Here is an 8439-nt window from a genome sequence, read left to right as displayed (position 1 = left end):
GTGGTTTGAGTGAGTATGTATAGCCAAGAGGCAGCAGGGAAAAGGCCCTAAATGACTGGTTGGCAGGTCAGCTTGGGGTGCTAGGATTGCTTGGAGCAAAAGGGAAACAAAAGAGTTCTCTCAAGGTTAAGAGCAGGTCAAGTGCAGACACAAACGCTAAGACCTGCTTGTTCCTGGTCCCCAGCTCTGGCCCAAGATCAGTTGCTCTGGGATCCAGTTGAGGGTAGATATGCCTCAGAGGATGCAGTGTGGTGCTTGGCGGGGGAAAAAGGGCTGAAGATGAGGAGGGAGGGTGCTAGTCCTTAATCCAAATGACTGGAGTTGAGCCAGCTGACCAGCTTCTCTTACATAAACCAGGGTTGGTGATAGGCCCCGTTTGCTTCAGGAGAGGGTGCCCTGAGGACTGAAGGTGGCTGCACAGCATGCTCTGGGAACAGGACATCTTTTTGAGGTTGGAACCACAGATCCTAGATGCCCTTTGTAAGAGGAGGACACAGTGACCGTTCTGAGTGATACTCTTCCCAGAGCCTGTGTAGGGCTGTAGCTGAGAGAAGGCAGACTGCTAAATCACCACCCTCCTCACAGCCACTTCTGGAAGACCCGTCAGAGCTGGGCCCCAGAGCCAGGCAAGGCAGTACCCATTCCTCTCGTATGGCACTTGTTCCTTTCCAAGACACGCTGGATACAGCTGCCCTTCGCTCTGTATCCTGTAAGAGACCGATTCCAAACATGACTCACATAGGCACCTACCTATATGATTAAAGGCTGCAAAACAGGAAGGGGAGGTGAATGAGTTGAAGCAACTAAGAGGGCTTCCTAGAGGAGAAGAGGACCGGAAAGGGACTGGAATTAGCCTCTCCCAAAGTGAAGTGTTTAGAATCTCTAATCCATGGAACAACAATTGGTATTTGCAAAATGTCCCATAGTCAAATTATTTTGGAGAAGTACAGATTAAAACAAAGGCGTGCTTCTTTACTTCACAAGCTCAGGTTTTTGGTTACTATGAGACTTGTTCATGGAACATGCTCAGAAAAGGTGACGGGATGTGGGGGGGGCCTGGCCTGGGCCTCTGGCCTCCATGGAATCTTGGTCCTGCTCCCATTTTCCAGCCAGGCTTTACAGCAAAGTGTATCACTGAAGGACTTTGTGGACTTTCTGGGGTCCCTACCCCCAGGCCATGAAAGAGCTTCCTTGTTCTCCCTCAGGCCACATGCCTTACTCCAAATGGCCAACTGGCTCCTGTCATCTTTTGGGTCTTTTTGCAGAGGTTTTGGCACCTCATTTATGCTCCAGCTTCCCTGTCCCTGCCAGTTGATTAGTATTGATCTGGCCCTCAGTGTTCCTAATAAAGCTGAAGGCTCCCAGGCCAGGCCTCAATGATCCAGCTGCCACCCAGACATTTCCTAGAGCAGGTACTCAGAAATAGCAAGTCAGAGGGTCAAGACCCTTGGCTTAGCTTTGGGGGTTAATGTTGTTAAGAGCCTAGGAACCAAGTGTTGTTTCTCATTTAGCTGGTATCAGAGAACAAAATGGGGCGGGGGGGAGGGAGGAAGGAGAGCGAAAGGATCACTCAATGTTACTTGTGCTTAGCCACAACTTATTTCATGCTTTTGTGTTGAGATGGCTGGCAGCTTTGAGAGGGTAGAAACATGGGCTTCTAATTCTGAACTACTGTGAAGACAAAAGAAAGTTCAGGTTTCTTAGCTTGGTTCTTCTGCCCTCACGTCAGCACCTCCAAGGAATAATCCAGAGAAACAAATGTGAGAAATTTGTTTCTACACTACCACTAGAGAGAGGTGTGAACTGAACTCAAGATAGGGTTGTAAGCTCTTACAATTCAGCTCTCCAAGATGTCCCTCAAACTCCCCCTGGGCTGAGCCTCACATCTGAGCTTTCCTCTTGGTTAGTGTACAATTGCTGAAGTCAGATTTTTTTTTTTTTTAAGGTTTTATTGGGGAAGGGGAACAGGACTTTATTGGGGAACAGTGTGTACTTCCAGGACTTTTTCCAAGTCAAGTTGTTGTCCTTTCAGTCTTAGTTGTGGAAGGTGCCGTTCAGCTTCAAGTTGTTGTCCTTTCAGTCTTAGTTGCGGAGGGTGCAGCTCAGCTCCAGGTCCAGTTGCCGTTGTTAGTTGCAGGGGGCACAGCCCACCATCCCTTGTGTGAGTCGAACCAGCAACCTTGTGGTTGAAAGTCCACTGGCCCATGTGGGAATCAAACCGGCAGCCTTCGGTGTTAGGAGCACGGAACTCCAACCGCCTGAGCCACCGGGCTGGCTCTGAAGTCAGAATTTTTAAAGGACAATACTTATTTCTCGTTAAGCAGTATTCAGAGCTGTAATTAACATCCTTAGTGCTATCTATGGACAGGATGAAAACAAATGATCAATTCCTGTCTTCAAAAAAATAAACTTCCGGGCCGGCCCGGTCAAGGCCATTTGCCGATTGCAGAAAACACTGTTCTGGGTACCATCACCTGAGGTGTGGCAGTTTGGGCCCTGGGAAACATCCCTCATCTTCTGCCCCGGCGGGCCCTTCTGCTAAAAACAAAATTACTGGGCAGGCCCCGGTGGCTCAGGAGGTTGGAGCTCTGTGCTCCTATCTCCGAAGGCTGCCGGTTCGATTCCCACATGGGCCAGTGAGCTGTCAACCACAAGGTTGCTGGTTCAGCTCCCGCAAGGGATGGTGGGCTGCGCTCCCTGCAACTAGTAACAGCAACTGGACCTGGAGCTGAGCTGCGCCCTCCACAACTAAGACTGAAAGGACAACAAATTGACTTGGAAAAAAGTCCTGGAAGTACACACTGTTCCCTAATAAAGTCCTGTTCCCCTTCCCTATAAAGTCTTAAAAAAAAAATTATTGTCCCAACCAACATGCTTAAGTTTCCACCATTAGATTTTTTTCTCTCTTTTCGGGGAATGGGGATGTTATATTACCTGATTAAAGATGCTATTCCCTGAAAGTGGATACATCCCACCCCCAGTGCCAACCATTCAGGGTAAGTATGAATTAAAGGGGAGGATATGGGTTCAGTTCTGGTTCTACCACTGCTGCTTGTGGCCATATGACTAGGGACAAGTCTTTCATCCTCTCTAGACGTCATTTTTTTTATTTTCTACAGTGAGGAGAGGAGTTCAGATTAGATATTGGATGACTTCCTAGATCCTTAACATCCACAGTACACTGGGACAGGGAAGTCTAAGAAGAATAAGAAATCATCCCTATCCTCAAGCAGTTTGTCCTCCAAGCAGGTAAATATTACAGCAGGGTTTGTTAAATTTTCCTAATGGCTTCCAATAAAACATTGGGAATTGTAGTGGGTTGAATAATGTCCTCCAGAAGTTCATGTCCACCCGGAACCTCAGAACGTGATCTTATTTGGAAATAGGGTCTTTGCAGATGTAATCAAGGTAAGGATTGAGATGAGTTCATACTGGGTTAGGGTGGGCCCCAAGGAAAGTGTCCTTATGAGACAGGAAAGGACATACAAGGAAGGATACACAAGACGATGTGAAGATAGAAACAGAGGTGGGAGATGCATCTATAAGCCAAGGGATGCCACAAGCCACCAGAAGGTAGAAGAGGCAAGGAAAGATCCTCCCTTAGAAACTTGGGAAGTATCATAGCCCTGCAAACACCTTGATTTTGGACTTCTGGCCTCCAAAACTGTGACAGAATGAATTTCTACTGTTTTAAAACCAAGTTTGTGGTAATTTGTTTTGGCAGCCCTAGCAAACTAATGCAGGAGTATTCTGACGAATTTTCAGACAATTTTTATAACATCACAATTGAGATTTAAGAAAATTTTTTTCTTTTATGATAATACAAAGATGACCTGTACTCACGTAGGAGTGCTAAGACTTATAAAAGCAACACTTAAAGCTCAGAACCACACTTAAATTGATTCTCCCTGAGAAAACCTTCTGTCTCTTCCAGGATTTAGGCAGTAATCCCTCAAACTGCCCCCCTATGGCTGTTTTATCCTACCTATCTCAAATTATCTCAACATTTTACAGTTTTACTATAGGTAATTTTTCCTTTTTTTTTTTTTTTTTTTTTTTTTTTTTTTTTTTTTTTTTTTTACAGTGCAGGCTGTAGAGACTTAGGATGCTTTCCCAACCTGAATTTATTAGCCAATAACATGTACAGCTGTCTGCAGTCCCCCTTGATAGCAGGAGATGATAGATCTAGTGAAGGCCTGAGATACCTGAACTGGCTTTACTATAAAATCTGTCTTGTGCCTGCTTGTGCAGATCTGGAGTTGCTAGACAGAATGTGAGAAGAATCCCCAAGGATGGAGGATGCCTGAGTCAAGGATAAAGGATGCATGAGTCATCAGATAAAGTCAGCAGTGACTTTATTTTTCCTAGGCTACTGATTAACTGGTGGCTGTAGTCTGTGTTAAAAACTCTCAGCCTATCAAAATGGTATTTATTGTGTTGAAAAATTATTGATTATATCCATTAACCCAGCAGTTTCACTTCTGGGAATTTGAGGAAATATTCTAGGCAAGTATGCAAAGCTCGGTGTATAAGGATGGTGGTTGTAGCATTAGCAAAAAAACAAACAAACAAACAAACAAAAAACCTGGAAGTATCCTAAGTCTATTAATAAGGAAATGCCATGTTTCCCTGAAAATAAGACCGGGTCTTATATTAATTTTTTCTCCAAAAGACACATTAGAGCTTATGTTCAGGGCATGTCATCCTGAAAAATCATGCTAGGGCTTATTTTCCGGTTAGGTCTTATTTTTAGGGAAACACGGTGGTTAAATGAAAATCTAAAATATTCACAGGTTAGTCATCACAAAAAGAGAGACCACAAAATATTATGTGTCTCTTGATGTACTACAATAGGAAGCTAACAGCATTACCTAAGAAATAGTCTTGCCAGAAAAATCAAACTTGATCAATGAGCTTTTAGAACTATCAGTTCTCAGAAAATAGTGAATAGAGGAACATATTAATAGTATAGCAGAAAAGCAAACAACCAAATCCAGAATGTAGGGGAAATGACCTGTTTTTTCCAACAAATATATATAGTAAGACAAAAGACCACTGTTGTAGCTTAAGGGAGATTTGAGACAGGCACATTAAGCAAATGTAATGCATCAATGGTGTTTACATCCTGATTCAAAAAACAATGCAACTGTAAAAAGATAATCAGGGGAAATGTAACACTGATTGGATATTAGATAGATAATAGTAAAGAATCATTTCTTTTTCTAGGTATAATAATATTGTGGTTAGTTTTTTTTAAAATCCTTAGCTCTTTAGAGATTTTATTTACAGATGAAGTTACATGATGTCAAGGATTTGTTTTAGAGAATTAGATGACTTTAAAGCAATATGTTGATAATTGTTGAAGCTGGTAGGTGGGTATATGGGGGCTGATTATACTAGTCTAATTTTGTAATGTTAGAAATTTTCCATAATAAAAACTTTTAAAAATGGTACATACAGGTAAATCTATATGTACTAACATAGAATGATTGCTAAGATATATTAGTAAATAACAAAATGTTTACAAGCCACCTTGTAAAGCAGGAGCTCTTGTAAAATTCATACATATCCATATTTAGGTATAGGAAAAATCTAAAATGTTATCGCTAGAATGTCAATATGGGTCTCTTGGCAGAGTTTTAATAGTACTTTTTTATTCTTTTGCTTATCTATTTTCTAGTAGTGTTACTTAAAATGCTCCCCTCTCAATTGTTCAACATGTGCAAATAAGAAATTAATAATAAAGGAGGAGAGTGGACAGAAAATTTTGATTGCTGCTTTGCTCAAAAAGCCTACAACAAAAGTTCCTCACTTCCCTTTCCTTTAGCATAAACGCTCTGCTTAGGCCAGTCAGCTCATCCAATTTTCTTAACTTGGATGCACACAGCACTCTTGTCAAAATTGCTCTCAACCATAAAAGAAATTCTTCATACATAACCAGCTCCTGTCGAAATCTTTCAAGGTGCAGCTCAGGTCTTAACTCTCCTAGAAAGTCTTCCATGATCACACCCCTCCTCAGGGAGCCCCACTTTCCCGGGTCTTTCCAAAAACTAACAGGTACAGGATTGTCCTCAGAGCCCCAGTGTCTTCTGGGAAGGCTGAGTAAATTCCTTTGGGCCAATGAATCCGTCCTACATCCAGTAGGGGGAGCCAGAACTTAGTTTCCAACCTCTGGAGGTACCACCCCTTCATAAAGAAATTCCATAAAGAGTGTGATCAAAAATATGCTAAAAAGATGTTTTTTAAGGGAGAAGGGGAAAAGGGCGGGCAGAGCCATAACGTTAGTTTTGAAGGAGGTGTTTTGTTTTTTGTTATAATAAACTTTTCAAAGTAGTGATCCTTGAACCACGCTGGCCTGTACATTTATGTGCACATCTGATGTACAAAAATGTGTGCACACAACTTCTCAAAAGTGTGTGTGCCTGTGTGTCATTTAAAGCTGGGTAAACTTCCCCCCTGTTCTCCGCTTCTCCCCCCTTCTGTGCAAGGAATGAACAGGATGTTGCCTTTGAATCTCCAAATTCAATAAACTGAGCCTTGGTTGGAAGAGTTACGTAGGAGGCAGCTTGGAGAAACAGCATTGGATTTGAGGTTGATGTTCCTAGTTAAATCCTCTCTAATCATTAACCAGCTGTTTGACTGTAGGCTGTTTGAATCTCTCAGGCTGATTGTGAACTTCTGTGATAAGGGATGTAAAGGTGCTTTGAAATAGAGCACAACTGTAAAGCATTCTTAGGGCTCAACAGGCCGAGCCATCTGTTGAGATTTCACAGTCCCAGGGAGATAGCAGATCTCCCTCACTTAAACTTAGTCCAAATAATTGTGACTATGGAGCAGCCGGGAGCATGGGAGTAGGTGGAGTTAACTTTGGCAAAAAGCTCCAAGCCCTCAAGAATCCAGACAAGCCTTTACCCAAGCAGGAACCAGGAGCCTCTTTGTCCCTTCTGATTGCAGCCTCCTCTTTTAACCACAGAGAGGTGAAAAGCTTAGCCAGGCTGCCCACACTGGAGGAAGAAGCCATGCGTGGCCTTTCCCTGGACTCAGGGGACCTGAGCAACCCTGGAAAAAAGCTGAAAGCTGGGCTCCCTGAGACATTGTTGGGAGGCAGTTTCTCAGAGAACACTAAGAACTCTACTAGAAGCTGAGCTGGTATAATTGGAACAAGGCCTCAAGGAAAGAGGCGGTGGTACTTATAGGAGATACCCTTTCAGGTGGAAGCAGGCACTGGTGACCAAGATTAGGGGATGACAAGCATTAGCTTTGCCCTGCAGGCAAGACCCCAGAACCCACACATCCAGTTTGTGTCCAACTGTATTTGGAGTCAGGTGCTGATTTATGTTTTCCCTGAGATCTTTCCCTTCCCCCAGGTCTCTAACTGCACCATCTGTAGCTAGCTGTGGGGACAGTAGTTTTCTGTTGGGGCTATTCTTCAACAGGGCAAGTCCAGGAACTGGTTTAACTTGCTTCTAAGAGTCTTGACTCCCCACCCCAGACTCCTTTGGCTTCAGGGAAGGGAGGTGGTAGGATGGGGGAGGAGGAGACAGGATCAAGCCTAAAGGAACTGTGAAGTCAGGAGATTCCTGAAGAAGTAACTTTATTGTGAGGGAAGAGAGGGTCCCCACTTCCCTGAGCTTCCAGCTAACTATCTCCTCACAAATTCCAAAATTCCAGGATAGAGACCCCAGCCCCTCTCTGCCTCTCCTGAGATTATTATCACTTTTATTTTTTGGGGGGGACGGGGAACAGGACTTTATTGGGGAACAGTGTGTACTTCCAGGACTTTGTCAAATTGTCCTTTCAATCTTAGTTGTGGAGGGCGCAGCTCAGCTCCAGGTCCAGTTGCCATTTTCTAGTTGCAGGGGGCACAGCCCACCATCCCTTGCGGGACTCGAGGAATCGAACCGGCAACCTTGTGGTTGAGAGCCCACTGGCCCATGTGGGAATCGAACCGGCAGCCTACGGAGTTAGGAACATGGAGCTCTAACGGCCTGAGCCACCAGGCCGGCCCTATTATCACTTTTGATTGCAGAAGTCTTCCCTGCCGATCACCACTTCAGGAACAGTCGCCTATGGTCAGGCCTCCCCCTTTGGAGACTAGACTCAGATTCCTTGATGGCAGGGCCTGAGCTGTTGTTCAAATCTCCACCAGATCTGTGTGGAGTCAGTGTCAGGCTGAGGAATAGAAAAGCCTCTGGAAAGTTCCATCCACTCATCCATCCAGTCTTCTGTTTCCATCAATATGTGATAGATAGCTCAGTGCCCTAACTTGCAGCTTTCTTGACACGTGTTACATCTTCTGTTCCTGGCAGCTCACTGTGTTGCACACTTAAAAGCCAAGTTATGGGGCATAAACAGCAGTGTTTGAAATTTCAGTGAATAAAATGATGACAGGCAGGTTTCCTTGTATCCCCCAGATCTGCTTTCCTCCCTGCTCAGTGC

This window comes from Rhinolophus ferrumequinum, chromosome 12, assembly GCF_004115265.2.
Source record: "Rhinolophus ferrumequinum isolate MPI-CBG mRhiFer1 chromosome 12, mRhiFer1_v1.p, whole genome shotgun sequence".
Taxonomy (NCBI): domain Eukaryota; kingdom Metazoa; phylum Chordata; class Mammalia; order Chiroptera; family Rhinolophidae; genus Rhinolophus; species Rhinolophus ferrumequinum.
This window is presented reverse-complemented; position numbering follows the sequence as displayed.